Source organism: Xenia sp. Carnegie-2017, unplaced genomic scaffold (genome assembly GCF_021976095.1).
Source record: "Xenia sp. Carnegie-2017 unplaced genomic scaffold, XeniaSp_v1 HiC_scaffold_29, whole genome shotgun sequence".
Classification (NCBI taxonomy): domain Eukaryota; kingdom Metazoa; phylum Cnidaria; class Anthozoa; order Malacalcyonacea; family Xeniidae; genus Xenia; species Xenia sp. Carnegie-2017.
The window spans coordinates 51,082-68,394 of record NW_025813492.1 but is presented as its reverse complement, the minus strand read 5'-3'; the positions used below and the strand labels follow the sequence as shown (position 1 = coordinate 68,394).

At 34.7% G+C, this 17,313-nt stretch overlaps 3 long non-coding RNA genes across 3 annotated transcripts; 1 reads left to right on the top strand and 2 right to left on the bottom strand.

Annotated features, from left to right (window-relative positions):
• Window positions 1-4,501: 4,501 nt before the first annotated feature.
• On the bottom strand, window positions 4,502-5,364 carry LOC124454004. The gene is made up of 2 exons (XR_006951293.1): window positions 5,107-5,364; window positions 4,502-4,645 (listed from the first exon to the last, which is right to left on the bottom strand). It is a non-coding gene; the product is annotated as an uncharacterized LOC124454004 (long non-coding RNA).
• Window positions 5,365-7,573: 2,209 nt separating this feature from the next.
• LOC124454017 lies at window positions 7,574-14,533 on the bottom strand. Its single transcript, XR_006951298.1, has 4 exons — window positions 13,997-14,533; window positions 10,428-10,498; window positions 7,959-8,095; window positions 7,574-7,723 (listed from the first exon to the last, which is right to left on the bottom strand). It is a non-coding gene; the product is annotated as an uncharacterized LOC124454017 (long non-coding RNA).
• LOC124454018 lies at window positions 7,695-10,612 on the top strand. Its single transcript, XR_006951299.1, has 2 exons — window positions 7,695-7,846; window positions 10,481-10,612. It is a non-coding gene; the product is annotated as an uncharacterized LOC124454018 (long non-coding RNA).
• Window positions 14,534-17,313: the final 2,780 nt, after the last annotated feature.

Here is a 17,313-nt window from a genome sequence, read left to right as displayed (position 1 = left end):
GTGAGAAGATCCAGGTAAAAATACAAATCTTCGACCATCAGGTGGAGATATTATTGTTCCTGAAATTGAAATGAGATATTAAAACGTCAAAAACCATTTATGAAAAAACTATAGATGCATGGTTGTAAAAAGTTATATACCTCTGCAAGACGAAATAAATATTGGAAATGCCACGATTAAAATTATTAAACTCGCCTTCATCATTTTTCTTAAAAAATACAAATATTATTTACGGCTTTAGAATTCATTAGAGTTAAGAGTACCATTTTCAACTTCAACCACACCATATAGCAAGCTGCACATGCATCTACAGAATACTTTGATGCTCAATCCGGTAAATGTAGTATTTCAAATGCATTCTTTAGTAAAATTAATTCTGCTTCTTTTTCTTCTTAATTAATTTGGACACAAATATAATTTCTTTCACGACTTTCGATTCTAACTCTACTATCATTATCAAGTAATAAGTTCACGGTTTCAGTTTGAGTGTATTTTCTAAAATTACGGTTGTTGATAGACTTGCATGTCACAAGAAATTGCAACGCTTTACTACATTAAACAAACTTGAAAGGTCATCAATTCGGATGAAAAGAAACTCGAGTTGAAAGGAAGAAATTTATTTGAGTAGAAAAGCAAAGTTCTAGTCGAGGCAGGAGCATAGATCAACGAAAATGAAAGACCTAGCATAATGATACATATATAACCAGGGCCGGATTAACCTCTCAGGAAGCCTGGGGCCTATCGTATGTTTGGTGACCTTAATTGCATAAATTTCCATGGTAATACTTAGACCATATGACCTAGGCATGCAATAAGCAGAAACAGTCCGGTTTAGTCGACCTGTTTAAAGTAACTAAACAAAATTAGTTTCTCACTTAGGGAAACTAAGAAGTAGTTCATTTGCAAATTGGCTTTATTTTGATAATGACCCATCTCCCATGCTGGATGAGTCATCAACAAAACCAATCACATATATACAAGTTGATTCACCCAAACAGATAACAAATGTTGACTACTGACGAGTTGTTTGCCTAAATGCAAAGTTTCTAAAACAGTTCTTTTCCGAACTCTTGATGTTTTCTTTGTTTTCTCTGTTTAGTTTTTTCTCGGTTTTATCTAGGGTTTCGTGGTTATTATTTGGTTTCAGTCCATTCGCTATGGCAATTGCTCTCTTTAAGGCGATATTCAAATTTGTCACCACGACAAAATCTCTGTTTTACAGATTGGGATGATGTGTTGCCTAAGACCGTGAAAGAGAGTTGGGAGAGGTGGCAGAGAAATGACATTGCCTAGGTAAGGAAAACCCTGCAGATTTTGGGTAAGGAGGAGTGTTGGTAAGAGAGTTGAAAAATAATATATTATGGTGGTCAAGACCATCTTGGTTGTGTGCGTAGTAGTCCCGAATATTATCCTATTGCAGTTATCCTATAGAATAGTTTTGGTGTTGTTTGTAGTATTTTTGTCCTTTTTCTTTAGTTGTGAGTATATGATGGGTATGTCGATATGTCTTTTTATTGTGTCGTTGTCCTTACTGTACCAAGCTTCTTTAAATTCGCGTGCGTGTTTAGTCTGTGCGCGTCCGAGTACTTTAGTTTCTGTCCAGTCGAATGTGTGGTTGTTTCCGTGGGTATGTTCTGCCGGTAGTGAGTTCGGATCTCGTCGTTTTATGGCGTTTTTGTGTTCTGTGAGTCTTGTTTCGATTTTCTTTGATGTTTGTCCTATGTATTGCTTTGAACAATCGTTACATGGTATCATGTAGATCGCGTCAGTTGTATCATGAATTGTTGTTTTGTCTTTATGTTTGGTGAAACATGATTTGAGTTTTTGTGTAGGTTTATGGGCGACGTTAATATTAAATGGTCGAAGAAGTCTGGCAGTCATTTCTGAAATTCCGTTTATCTATGGTAATGTGATGAATCTTACTGTTTCGTCCGGTTTCCTGTTGCTATTGTCGGTTTGTGTTTTCTTTTGTAGTTTGTTTATAGTTTTGTTTATGAAGTTTCTAGGGTAATTGTTTTTAATAAATGTGGAGTATAAGTAGTTGCGTTCTGTTTTCTTGGCTTCTTCGGTGTTACAATGAGTGTTTATCCTGTTGAAAAGTGTTCGAATGCTGCTTATTTTCTGTTATGTTGGATGATTACTGTTGAAATTGTGTCTTTGGTCTGTGTGGGTGGTTTTGCGGTATACTTGTCACCTGTTCTGGTTAGTAGGATGCCGAGGAAGGTAAGTTGTTTGTCGTGCTCTTCGCCTTTAGTGAAAGTTATGTTCTTTGTAGTAATGTTTATGGTGTGTAGAATTTGTTCAGTTTTGTCTTTCTTGGCTATGGCAAAGATGTCGTCGACATATCTTTTCCATAGTCTGATGTTTGTGTTGTTTGTGACTGATTGTGTTTCGAGGTGTTGCATGACGGCTTCTGCGAGGAAGGTGGATAGTGGTGATCCCACTGATGTGCCTAAAATTTGTCTGTAGAATGTGTTTTGGAAGGTGAATTCAATGGAGAGGCAAAGGTTGAGTAAGTCTAGGATGTCATTTTTGTCTAGTTGTGTTGTAACATGCCAAGTTTTGTCGTTTGTGAGTAGTTCGTTTGTAATTTGTTTGGCTGTGTCTAGTGGTATGGATGCGAAATTTCGCCAATGTATCGGGAATTTTCATTTCCAAAATAACAACTCTATACTTCAAACTACCATACATCGGACATTACTCCCAACACACACAACGCAGACTTACAAACATTATGAAACGCTTCTGTACAGATATTGACATTCGACTAATTTTCACATCATTCAAAATCAAAAACCTTTTCTCATTCAAAGACCCAATCCCTGATTCAATTAAATCTATGGTGGTACATGGATTCAATTGCGCGGGATGTAATTCCCGATACATTGGCGAAACTTCGCGCCATTTATCCACCAGAATGAGGGAACATACCACAACAGACAAAAACTCTCATATCTACCGACTCATGCAAAACCAACTATTCACCCTCTTGTTTCAAAATCATCTACACTGCCGACACCTCATTCACCCTTAAAATCAAAGAAGCACTCCACATTAACAAAACTAACCCTGACCTCAAGGTTCAAGTTTTTAAATTCAATACAATATTTAGTTTATAATACGCTCTGACGCTCCTCATTAATTTATCTTATTTTCTTTTTATTGTTGTAATTTATGTATCATATTACTTTTATATAAACCTTGTATTATTTCACTCACACTGAAGATGGCATCATGACATGTCGAAACATGTCTATTTTCAAAAAGTTAAATGTGTGTTGGCAATAGTGCTTTTACGAAATTATAGAAATACTAAAATACATACGATAACAAGATTGGAGCATTTTGATTGAGCATTGGATAAATTGAATTAAACATTTCCATTAACTCTAAGGCGAAGGTCGAGATGTTAATTGCATTGTGTGGTTAGAGCTAAAGTTTGCTATAAAAGAGCCATTTGCTTAAATTTTCTTTTAATGAAGTATCAGAGATAATGAACGTTATTATGTTACACCTGTGTTACACCTATACACAAAATTTAAATTCAGTCCTTAACAAAAATCTCTTGTGGTCTTATGATTTATCTGTTGCCACAGTCAACAAAGACATTATCCACACACCACGAGATCCGGAAACATTTGCTTAATCTGCCCAGTCACGTTGTGTAACTAAACAGTTCCTTATCAGGTTTGTCCCACCTTCCTTAGGGGCTGTTTACATGAGCCCGGCAAGCCGGGCTAGCCCTGCTAGCCGGGCTAATTTTAAGCCCGACTTTACATGGCAATAATCGCGCGAGAAGTCGCTGGTGTTTTTCGCGCGAAAATTAAAAAACCTAACATGGCGAACGTTTCTGCACTTATAACGATTATTGTATTAATTTTTGTTTTTTTGATCGTTTTCATTCAAATTTACGGCTTTTTGGTCATCAATATATTAAACCATCATCAAATGGTACAATGTATGGCTATATTATTGTGTGCTACAAGAAGTTGTTTCGCTCGAAAAGAAGACGAGCGTGCTTTGCAAAAGAAACAACAAAAGCGGAGGTCAACTTGGAGGCAAAATGGAAGGACAGAATCTTGGTGGGCAAAGCTTTTATCTAACGAAATGCCACTTGATACGTGGAAAAAAAATTTTCGAATGAGCCGGGAAGAATTTAAAAAACTAGCTGACGAACTACGGCCTTTTATATCCCCAGATCTTTCTTCTCCAAATTATATGGCTTTGAGCGCAGAAAAAGTTGGCTATGACCTTGTATTTTTTGAAGGACACCGGCTCTATGGCAATGACAGCAAATACTTTTGGTGTGGCGCTGTGTACTGTTTCTAGACATGTAGTACAAGTCAGTTATGCCATTGCGAAGCATCTCGGCCCGAAATACATACATTTGCCAATGAGTAAAGACGAAATGAGACAAAATCTGCTGAATTTGAAGCAAAATTTGGGATGCCCCAAGCATTTGGATGCATTGATGGAACTCATGTACGAATTAAAAGACCAGTTTGTAACTCTCAAGAATATTTTAATTATAAACAGTTTTATTCCTTGAGTGTTCAAGCTGTTTGTGATTTTCAAGGTCGTTTCATGGATGTAGATTGCAGATGGCCAGGAAGTGTCCACGATGCGAAAGTGTTTGCCAACTCTTCTATAAATAGAAAGTTGAGCAATGGTCTACTTCCAGTTACTTACAAACGACTAGTGCTAGGTCATGCAGAAATCCCAAACTATTTAATTGGGGACCCAGCCTATCCTCTTTTGCCGTATTGCATGAAAGAATACCAAACATGCACAACAAACCAAGAGGTTCTATTTAATAATTTGTAGCGATCAGCCCGAAACCCAATTGAATGCTCATTTGGAAGGCTTAAAGCTAGATGGTCAGTTTTAAGTAAGCAGATCGATGTAAAATTAGAAAATGTACCAGTAATAATTTACTCATGCTTTGTTCTTCACAACTATTGTGAACAAAATAAGACTGGAATTGACCACAGCTTAGTTGAAAAACAAATTTCGTTAAAGGAGGTGCAAGAAAATGGAAATCCTTTGGCAAAGTATTCTAGCAATGAAGGGGAAGGAGGAGTTGTTAGAACTGTTTTGACTACTTACATTAAGTTAAATCTTCCTGATCATTTGGTAACAGATTAATAAGTAAATGAAGTCTACACTTTCATGCAATTGTAAAACTTTATGATATATATAGTTTGTTAAGGTAAACAAAATTGTTTCAAATAGGAAATATACAAAAAAAAACAAGCATGTTACAAAATGTTAATACTTTGTCCCTATTAAAACAACTCAACAAAACAACAAGAACCCATTAAGCCTCTTTTAAACATACATTATCAGAAAATGGGATTGCAAACTACAAATACTACAGTAGAAACTAGAAATTTCACAAGTGATGTAAGTGCTTATATGGGTTATTGAACATACAGGGTCTCTGAGTGAAATAATATGTCAAAAGAGGAACTGAAAAATTTAATAATATAGTGACACAAAAGTTACTGTTGCTAACAATGTCTTAAGTTTCAATGCCAAGTACAGCCATAGTGTCATCTGCTCATACTCTAAAGTAAATACCTTTTGGAGTGTGAATACATTATATAGCTACACTGCAGGGTCATCTGGATTATATGATGACCAGAGTTGTTTTGCATTTGTTGCCGTGCAGGTATTGACAATCGTTGGTGATATTGTGGCTGCTGATATTGTGAGTGTTGATATTGTGGATGTTGATATCGGGGGTGTTGATATCGTGGATGTTGATACTGCTGCTGCTGCTCGTTGGCAATCACCGAAGCTAACATCTCAATTGATCGTGTCAATCCTGATCCAATATTTTCAATGGCCGTACTCATGTGTGTAATTGCTGCAGTTGCATTCCTCGAGGATTCTCTAACAACATCTGTCATTTCTTTCCTAAAATTCATTTCATGTTTGCTTTCTTTAAGGAGAATTGATCTCGTTGAGCCGCACTGAGGGTGCTCCATATGCTTTCTTTTATTGTCGATTAACTTAACACATGCATCTTCTGCACCCCGCTTATCACCCAAAGATACACTTCCAGAGCTGGTATCCAGTGAATCATTGGATGATAAATCTGAACCATCATGGCTTTCATCTGTTATAGTTAGCCCAATTTCATCACATTGCTCTTGGTTTATGGTACTAAATGTATTAGTGTCTACTCCAATGCTTAGAGGTGAAGCTGATGCTGAGCCACCATATATCTTGGCCAGCCTATCGTAGAATTCAAACACGATTTTACCGCTGCCACTTCTTTTACCATTGGTTACAGCAGTGCTAAAATTTTGACGTATTTCTTTAACTTTTTCTTGAATTCGACAATACCCCTTTTTGATAAAGTCACGTTGAACTTTTAAATCTTTAACATAAGCTTCTTTTTCATCTTTTGACATTTCCATGGCATGTGGTATATCGGCTTCTGCTGGACCAAAGTGATCACTATACATCTCTAACATTTGCACTGTCAAGATAAAAAATATAAAAGAATCATTCAGAGTGGTATTAAACTACAAATTTAAAAGCTTATTAAGCATACTTGTGCGCAAAATTCAACCAGAAGTACATAAAATAACAAAAGCTTTACAGTCTTTACGAAGTACAGTATTACCTCTTATCCATTCGTATTGTTTCGTGCGATCTGCATCGAAATCTTTACCTTCGTACTCGCACATTGTTTTGTATGTTTCGATGTTATTGATAAGAAGTTCGATCATTTCATGTGACCATCGAAAAGGTCTTGTTTTTGTAATTACTGACCTTGATTGAGCACATGTGTCCGACGCCATTACACAAAAGAACGAAGAATGAACGTATCTAGTTACTATGGTAATTCTACTTTAAGCCCGGTCAGCCGGGCTGACGTGTTTGCATGGAAAAAATTACCCCGTTTAACCGGGCTCCCCGGCTAGCTCAAACGGGATCTCGGCAAACCGGGCTCATGTAAACTAAATTATATTTTATTAGGAAGTTCTTATGAGGCCGGGCGCCTCGGCTACATCTCTTAGCCCGGCTTTTAGCCCGGCTTGCCGGGCTCATGTAAACAGCCCCTTAGTTCCACTAACTACTGTGTCCTGTCTGGATAATGGTATTGTTACCATTACACAAGTCATAGCTCTTCTCATCTTGTTTTTCAAAAATATATAAAATATATGTTTGCACAGGATGGTCAAAGAAATAGACCTTTCATCTTTTGAAAATTTCAATACACAACATTTTATTTTTACGAATACTTTTTTGGTGACCTTGACTTGACCTCAGTCTGCCTGTCTCTACATAGTTTTCTGACTTATTTTAGTTATTTATGTTTTTATATAAAGACTTATACAAACTGAGGAGACTTAGGAGAACTTGAGAGAAAATCAGTGAAAGCTTGAGACCGAAGGTCGAGTTGTCGACCGTTGCACCTTTCACCCGCCTGATACTTCTCATAAAGTCTCCTTGATTTACCTAAGCCAGTGCAAACACAATCATCTTTTATTTCTTTAGAAAACAGCAATAATGCAAACAGACAAATGTAAAACAAACATTTTAAAATGTATTCCTGTGATTTGCAATTAATTTGCCTTCAAGTACTTATTTCCATATGAACTTTATGGTATTCAATTAAGAATTAGATTACGCCCTGCTGTTAAATGTTCAGTTTGTTCGTTTAGTTGCTAAAAGACCGATCGAGCACTTCAGAAGATCACACTTTCATCTACGAAATTAAATATTAAATAAGGGCATTTTCATTGTGTTGTTGACGACGACATTGTCAACGTATAAAATACAAGAGACAAGAAACAAGAAACAATCCAAAGAAACAAGCCAAAATATCTGTGTGAGTTACATTTCGTATTTCGTTTTATTGTCAATGCACATGTGTACTTGCTGTTGTAAGTCTTAAGAAAAAAGATTGTTTTGCTGTAAGGTGTTTGCTTAAGTATTCATACCACTTGGAGACGCCATCCGCCGTTCATTGAATTCGCAGTACGAAAATTACGGCGATTTTGAATTTCAAATTGTGAGAAAATCATTGAGCATTTCTTCAGTTAAAATGCCTTTGTTTGTGCTTTTGAAAATAAAGTACCTAAGAAGAAAGGTAGTACATTGAGTGGAAATCGATGATAATTTTTTGCCATATTAAAGTGAATCTTTATATATATTATAATTCTGCGTAAAAGGATGTCACAAGAATAATATTTCCATAAAGGCAAATTTTGTTTGTACAAGTCATATTTTTTCATCAAAAGTAAGAAACGATGCTGAAACATAAGACAACTGACACTCCGTATAAAGTAAACATTTTTAGTCTAAACGCTTCGACAAAGACAAAGCGTTAAATAAGCCGTTTGGTTTTATTCGCTATGATGATATGATGTATGAATTTCGAGTTCAACGTTATGACTTCCATGTACCCATATTGGTTTTCCGTCGGATGAAGTTAATTGTGATAACTTTGAATATACACTACGCACAAGACAAACTTCCGGCCAATTTGAAGTTTGGATAGAATACTTGCGAAGTACGTACGTTTTAATTGTATGTCACATGAAGTATACAAGTGCAGATTCATAAGAAAAGGAATAAGAGTAAAAAGACGAAACGGTGAAATAGGTCGTTTTTACAATATTTGGATGACAAAATAATTCAATATTTATATGTTAACGATGGCAGTAATTCTGTTCCAAGGACAGTCTCAGGCTTAATTGAATTTTGGTAGTTTATTTAGCCAAATTTTGTTATCGATTTGTCTTATTACGTTCATTGATTAAAAAGCAGTTCTTTATTACTGATTCAAGCATAAACAGTCTTTTTGCTCTTATGTGTCACAAGGAATGAATCCTTCCTTTTTTTTTTACTGTATTGTATATCATTCTGGAGGCAAAATTTCTTTCAATTAACATGAGAGACATTCCTTTAGTTAATGGTAATGGCAATTTTAAAATACACATAAATATGTATAAGATACATAAATAAAATACACATAAAATACACATAAATATGTTCATCGAAAATTACAAGAATCCAGATCTTACAAACAACTCCATCCTAACACAAACGAATTTGTCACAAACATCTCGAGAAAACCACTAACTGCACAGCAAACTAAAATTTTAAACAAAGGATTACATTACAACTTCAAAGACGCGAACAAACTTGACGAACTTAAAGTAAATGGCTCGAACCCGGGAGTATCGTTACATGTTTGTAAATGTAGATCGCCCAGGTTGGTATAGTCCTGAGAAGGACTGTTTTTGTTGTTGTTAACTGACTTTTCAACAACCTTAGCGGTAGACTCTGAAGATGACTACCGCTAAGGTTGTCGAAACGTCAGTCGACAATAACAAAACAGTCCTTCTCAGGACTTAACCTGGACGATCATCATTTACAAACATGAAACTTGACTACGTTGCCGACCTGGAATCAGCTTTAAAGTACACCAACTTAACAGACCAAAACAACAAAGAACTACGAGCACTTAAATACCTAAAAACGACGACGAAATAATCATATTACGAGCTGACAAAGGACGCAAAGCAGTTATCATGGACAGATCAGAATACATCGACAAAGCCAAAATCCTCCTACAAGACACCACCACCTACGAACTTCTCCACACAGACCCCAGCAAAAACGACCACCAACCGCATCAACCAGAAACTGAAACAACTAAAAGACAAAAAGAAACTACCGAAAACGATTACATAAGAATCCGACCTAATGACGCATCCACTGCCAAATTCTACGGACTACCAAAATTCCACAAAGAAAACAACCCACTTCGACCTATCGTATCACTTTCAGGATCACCTACGTATGAACTTTCAAAATATCTTTATAACATCCTGTATCCATTAGTCAAAAATTCACCTCACACCATCAGACATCAACTCAAATCATGTTTCACCAAACATAAAGACAAAACAACAATTCATGATACAACTGACGCGATCTACATGATACCATGTAAAGACTGTTCAAAGCAATACATAGGACAAACATCAAAGAAAATCGAAACAAGACTCACAGAACACAAAAACGCCATAAAACGACGAGATCCGAACTCACTACCGGCAGAACATACCCACGGAAACAACCACACATTCGACTGGACAGAAACTAAAGTACTCGGACGCACACAGACTAAACACGCACGCAAATTTAAAGAAGCTTGGTACAGTAAGAACAACGACACAATAAAAAGAAATATCGACATACCCATCATATACTCACAACTAAAGAAAAAGGACAAAAATACTACAAACAACACCAAAACTATTCTATACGATAACTGCAATAGGATAATATTCGGGACTACTACGCACGCAACCAAGATGGTCTTGACCACCATAATATATTATTTTTCAACTCTCTTACCAACACTCCTCCTTACCCAAAATCTGCAGGGTTTTCCTTACCTAGGCAATGTCATTTCTCTGCAACCTCTCCCAACTCTCTTTCACGCTCTTAGGCAACACATCATCGCAATCTATAAAACAGAGATTTTGTCGTGGTGACAAATTTGAATATCGCCTTAAAGAGAGCAATTGCCATAGCGAATGGACTGAAACCAAATAAAAACCACGAAACCCTAGATAAAACCGAGAAAAAACTAAACAGAGAAAACAAAGAAAACATCAAGAGTTCGGAAAAGAACTGTTTTAGAAACTTTGCATTTAGGCAAACAACTAGTCAGTTGTCAACATTTGTTATCTGTTTGGGTGAATTAACTTGTATATATATGTTAAGTTTTATCTTTACGCTGTTGACAGCTCCTGTATGTTTGTTTGTCAAAGCGAAAGACGTTGATTGTTATTAAAGAAGAAATATTCTATAAAAGTCACGAAAACGTCTGAAACTTCAACTCCCTGTCTCACAAATGAAAGTATCAAGTGTAAAGTAAATATTGACTTTCATAATTTATCAGTACTTGTACATGTTGCCATTATTTGGAAACAAGATCTTGGAGGAGTTACCGAAAGTAGAAAGTAAGGTCTCTTTTTCTTTGTATTTTAATTAAAACATGTTTTATCAATTTTGCCGCGTTTTTTCTTAGTTTGAGCTGAATAGTCTTTTATCAAACTATCTTTGATACGATATAGTTGTTCAGTTGGCCTTGACTTGTCGAATTATTTTCTGAATCTATCAAACTTTCAGTCGTTTAATTTCTGCAGTTAGTTTTACAACCTTGAAATTGTAGTTTTTGAGTTGTTATCGCTAAAACGTTTGTTGATCTTTTGTTTTTTTCTGTGCGTTTAGTGTTATGATACTGTTTTTAAAGCCTAGTTTGCATAGTAACTTATAATTTAAATTTGCAACTACTCTTTTGTCTGCCCACATAAATTTTTAGATGCACAGCTTGCATATACGGCAAAAACATACAAATCTTAAACAAACAGCAGATAAAGTGACGAAGTTCTACCGAAAACTTTCGTTGTATTACAACTGTAGAATACTGATGTATACCAAGTGCTAGCCGCTAAGAGAAAGAGTCAGAGTTTGAGTTGTATTTTGTGCACATTTTTACGGGAAGTTCTTGCTATGAAATTTGAGCATACGTCATTTGGGTGACATTCACTGCATTACATGTACTTGTATTCAAAGGGGTGAAAGGTCAGCAATTGCAAAAACATTTGTCCGCACTTTTACTCATTTCACGTAACACAGTACAAGGTATTTTGTCCATACCAGCATTACTGCCAGCATTTTATATGTTTCTAGAATAAAAGAAAAAGCAAGCACATATCACAATTCTTGTTATAATGATCAAAGCATGACATTAAGTAACTGTATATTTACAATTAAATTTTTTCTGAATATAATACTTCCATATTTCCTGATGTTATGTGCTATGCACAACGTCAATTTCAAATCGTTTTAAAAAAGTTATTTTTAAACAGCGTCAAAGTCTATCATATGCATTTCCTTTAGTATCATATCTTTGAGAAGAAAACTTTCTATGTGATAAGTATAAAACTGACAATGTTCTCCGAATGTTTTATAGTTACCTTCTTCAAGCAAACTTAACTCTAGAATATAATTTAATTTAATATATTGACCTTCTTCTAATTCATAAAATAACCCCACTTACTTGGATCCCGATAAACAGACTCAGGAAAATATAAATTGTTTTGATTAGATTAACTCATATGTGGCTTAAAGCTAGTAGTTAAGATTGTAGGCAAAAAAACCTCTTGTAAAATGTCTACACCCGAAAAAAAACAATGGTTTTATAGCTAATGAGTAATAATGGAAATGTCTGAATTATGTCCAGGATTATTCAAATCAAATAAGATTATCAACACAAAACCATTCAAGCAATATAGACCGTTAGATCCCTCAATCCAGGGGCGGATCCAGCAATTTTCGTGACTGATGCACCACTGCGAGCACCAAAGGCGCTAGCTCTGTAGGGGGTCTGGGAGGATGCCCTCCGGAAAATTTTGTATTTTAGACAATCGGAAATGCGATTTCCTGCGTTTTGATAACAGAATTAAAAAAACTTGGCTTTACTTAGTTTGTAAACTTTTCGCAAATTTCAATGATATAAAATCTAAAATTTTTTGATAATTGAATCTAAGCATGGTAATGCCAGTGCTATACTTTCCCACCAAATTCATGAGACCAGCTTTCAAGACGAGTATAAGTACGTACCTAATAGCTAATACTATGTGCCCTCCTAGCTTTAATCAAAGTGCAATGGTGAGGACTTCTATACATAAGGATCAGGATGCACATATGCACATATGCAAAAATAAAATATGGTGATGTAATATACAATGAAATATGTAAAAGTATTACAATATAGAACTGTTGCTCTAAAATCTTTATGTATAGTGGGTAATTTTGAGATCATAATAATAATGTAAAGACCATACAGTAACATCATATCTATGTAAATGAAATGCTTTGCTGTGTACCCACCCTTATGTGATCATAATGTTTTAGGGTAAATTTAGAAATTTGGCACACTGTGCATGATTGTAAATGAGAGCACACACTCAAAAAACATCATCTTGTAAACTCAAGATTCCAGTTATAACAGCAACAGAGAATGTTCGAAGCAATATTTCAACTTCATATGAAAGTCATTATCAAGCTAGGTGTGGAAGAAATAATAAGAAATTGTTGTGACTGAAATAATATGTAATTACAGTTTGCTTTGCTAAATTTCAGGGGATTGACAATATTAGGCATGCAATATGAAAATGAAAAACTCTAATGAATAACATGGTTGGTCCAGCATAGCTCTTACATTCAACACATTGCATAGCTCAGAAAGTTAGTATTTATAAACAAGCAAAATGTATGAAAAATGTGCCCTCTCTGTCTGTCACATTGAGCACATATTACAACATATTACATGGAATATTTATATATCTATGAAATATCCTGAAGTAATGTAATATAAATTATTAGCTCTTATATTTTTATGTATGTTAAGTAACTTTGAAATCCCAATATCCATGTGAGCACAATTAGAGTGGAGATTTCTCCAGGAAGTGCGTAGAGACTTCTACCAGTGACTTTAATCCGAAGAAATCTTCACTATAAATATGCATGATTACCCAAATTCAAACATATAGTTGTGAATAAAATGTTTTGTGATCTTATGTTATATGACACTTTATAAATTTGGCACAACAACATGCATAATTATGTGCACACTAGTTATGGCATAAATCCAAAGCATTGCATTATACTACTGGCTAAATTTCATTGAGCCAACAATATTGGACATGGAGTTTGAAAATTGACATTGTAAAATAGAATACAGTAAATTTCGATTTAATAGGTTAATGCAGGTCAGGATGCTTTGAAATTTAAATAAATTCAACAGGGAATAAACACCCCATGTGCCCCTTCCCATCATATTCCTAACAATAAAAAGAGTAAGCCATAAGCATTACATAAATACAAGTATAGACCTATAGCTATGCATTACAATGTCAAGCATAGTAAGCAGTAAGCACTTCAAGCTACTTACTTTAAAGCCGCCAATTATCTCCCATATGCTTAGGGATAAGCAACTCTGCGTTAAGATCTCTTGCCAGCTTTCCTTTTCGAAACAGGTCTGTTTTAGTCGGAATGGCAGCAGAGACTTTTGCTTCATAATCCTTGCTTACAGAAGAAATCTCGCTGGTTTTACTGCCTTGAATCAATGAGCCAAGATCGTATATAGGCCTACTTTCAGCCATGATGACTTCAAGATATAAATAAGCCAAATGCCATAGTCATGTAATTATAATTTTGAAGGTTTGAAGATTGATAACGCTGGCTCAAGTGCACCAGTCAGAATGAAATTTTGGTGTTCGCGGGCTTAAGTGCAACAGTCAGCAGCGATTTCCCACCGTGACGTAGGCTAAAAAACAATGAAATTCGTGACGTTTAGGTGGTTCACTCGGCCAAAGAGACTCGGGACTGTTGCACCAACTGGTGCACTTTTTCCCCACCGTGACGTAGTGATTCACTATCTAGCCACCGTGACGTAGTAATACAAATTCAGCTCAGTGTAGCTGGATGATGAAACAAATTTTCGCTAAAAATTTCGACACATAAAAACGCCATATTTAGCGATGCATTTTTTTAATAATGCGGCTGTAATCAAAATGATAGTCACATGTAAACAATCTACGAAGGCTTTTAACAATATTTCTCAATCATCAATGTACATTTGTTGTCAATATATTGTCAGTGTTAAGGTATTTAAAGCATTTAGAAACTATAAACGTTCCAATCTGATATATTTCTTGCATTTTGCTCGTATTGATTGTAAGTTATAATGTTGTGAAACATTAACTATTCAATTTTATGACTGATGCACTCGCATCAGTTGCACCAGCCTGGATCCGCCTCTGCCTCAATCATGGCAATATTTGATTTAAATCTTAACTATTTAGCTAGTTTGGTTTGATTTTTATGCAAAACACGTTTGTTTTTTTAAAAGATACTTAAAATGCTACATATAATTTTGAGCAAAAACTATTTCGTTTTAGGAAGAACAATGAAAGCTGCATCTGCAATTGTTTTTTTTACAATTTTTATTTCTCTTTGTAAAGGTATTATAACTCAAATAATTTTAATTTTCTTGAATTTTCAATGAGTTCTGATGCAAAAATACTCTTCTGCTTACAGGAAATATAGCAGTTTTAAATAAGAACAAAACATTCTTATTTCGTCCTGGTACCACAATAAATATAACGTGGACGTTTAAAGTTTCATACCCAATTATATATCGGGTGTGGCTGTTCCATCCCCATGGCTCGTCTTCCCGTAAAAGACTTGCAGAAATGCATGATCATGGAGGAATTGTATATTATCATCCTTATTCAAACTTAGAAATTCACGTTTATATGCCATCAATCTTAGAACTAAAAAATATGGATACACGTTACAATGGGGAATATACCCTAATCATCTATACCAGAATGAAACGCTATTCGAGGAATGTCAATGTGTATATCATTGGTAAGCTTGGATTTTATTCATTAGGCTCATTGTTTTGTGGCTTGGTACTTCTTCATGTGGCTTGGTACTTCTTCATCTTTATTATACATGTTGCCGTTTTCATGATCTTTATATGTAAATTATTGTTTAAACGAAACAACTTTTTTGCAATATATGATCAGATTAATTTTTCAGACCCATGGTTTAAAGTATGGCATCTTCAAAACGATACAAAGATATTGCGAATTAAAAAGAATTTTTGCTTTTGTTCTAGCTTCTAGATCACTTTTAATGCCGACAGAATTTTCAACTATAAAGCTACCAGAAATTCTACTTCTAGAAATAATAACTTTCTAATGTTTTTTCAGCGTTTTTCATCGTTAAACTGTGCATTTTTTTGGTTGTGCTTGCATTGTATGTGATTGTTTTAGGTAATAAAGTTCGTGAAAAAAGGTTTTCTTAACATTTTTTTAAGAACTTTTCTTAAAATAAAATATGCGAATAACACCAGCTCATTAATTTTAAGCACCAAAAACAAATGATAAAATTATATTGTCAAATTTGCTTAATTCTTCAATATAAAATTCACAACTACTCTGAATTTTAATTGATTAGTTTCCTGAGCTAGCTTGAAGTATCGTGTCATTGTGATAACTGTCACAAAACTCAATTTTTTATCCTTGCATGTGATGGCAACAGGATGTATTTTTATATTAAAAATAATTAGAGGAAACAGTTATAAAAAGTATGCATAAAGTTCCCAAAGCAAAAAGAATTGCAAAAATAAATCTTATTATGTTTACCTACGCTTTGTTTTAGTTCCCACATCATGTTTATCAACGTTTTCAACCGATATGCCATTCAACATATCTTCTACTAAAACAGTATCTTTATCAATTCTTTGAATTATTCCATTTTGCAGTGTCTAATTGTAGTGTGCATTCTTTTTTGCTTGCTACTTGCAGTGAAAATTATTGTTTAAAGTAATTATAAGTCCGTAAGTTAAAAAGTTTTCTAGAACATTTTCTAAAGAATTTTACCAAATCAGAATATCGTCAACATTGGCTTTCTTCCGTAGTCCGTGTGGTTTTCTGATATTTAAAACGTAGCTACATTACATGATAATACTGTGTAAAGTTGCTTATTAAAAATAAATTATTTCAATCTAAAAGAGGAGAGAATAAGCTAATTCAAATTTTGATTAGTTAAAGTTAACAAAAATATGATGTTCATTTGAAGGCAATCATTATGTATTATGCAAAAAATAGAGGCCGGTTGCACGAAGGCCGAATAGCTTTGCATTGGATAGCATTTTTTGAACTTTCAAAAAATCTCTTATGAATAAAATTGTACGATTTCAACTGTGTGCAATCACTGAAATAAAATATTGTTTCGAAGATTACAAAATTTCTTTGTTGCAAGAAAATACAAACACCATTTCTACAAGTTTGAAAATTTTCGCTATCCAATGAATAACGCTATGCAGGCTTCGTAAACCAGCCCTGAATTAGAATAATTCTAGAATGAATTTTATGTAAGCAAATTCTGTTATTCCAGGTTCCACTCAGCTTCTTTCACCGACAACATTGTCAACTATTGCGCAATCAAGTGTCTTTGCCTCTACAAACGGAAACTAAGTTTTTCAAGTTTACTTTTTTGCGTTTTGCAAATGTTCAGCCCATAGTTTAAAGTATAACATGCTTATAATGCAAAAAACATATTGCGAAGAAAAAGAACTGTTGATCGATGTTGAAGCGTTTTCGTGTTGTTTTAACACACACGCAAGTCAGCACGCGTGGTTTTTCATTTTAACACATTAATTTTTGCAGTCTAATTGAAAAGAAATCGGATAAAGCT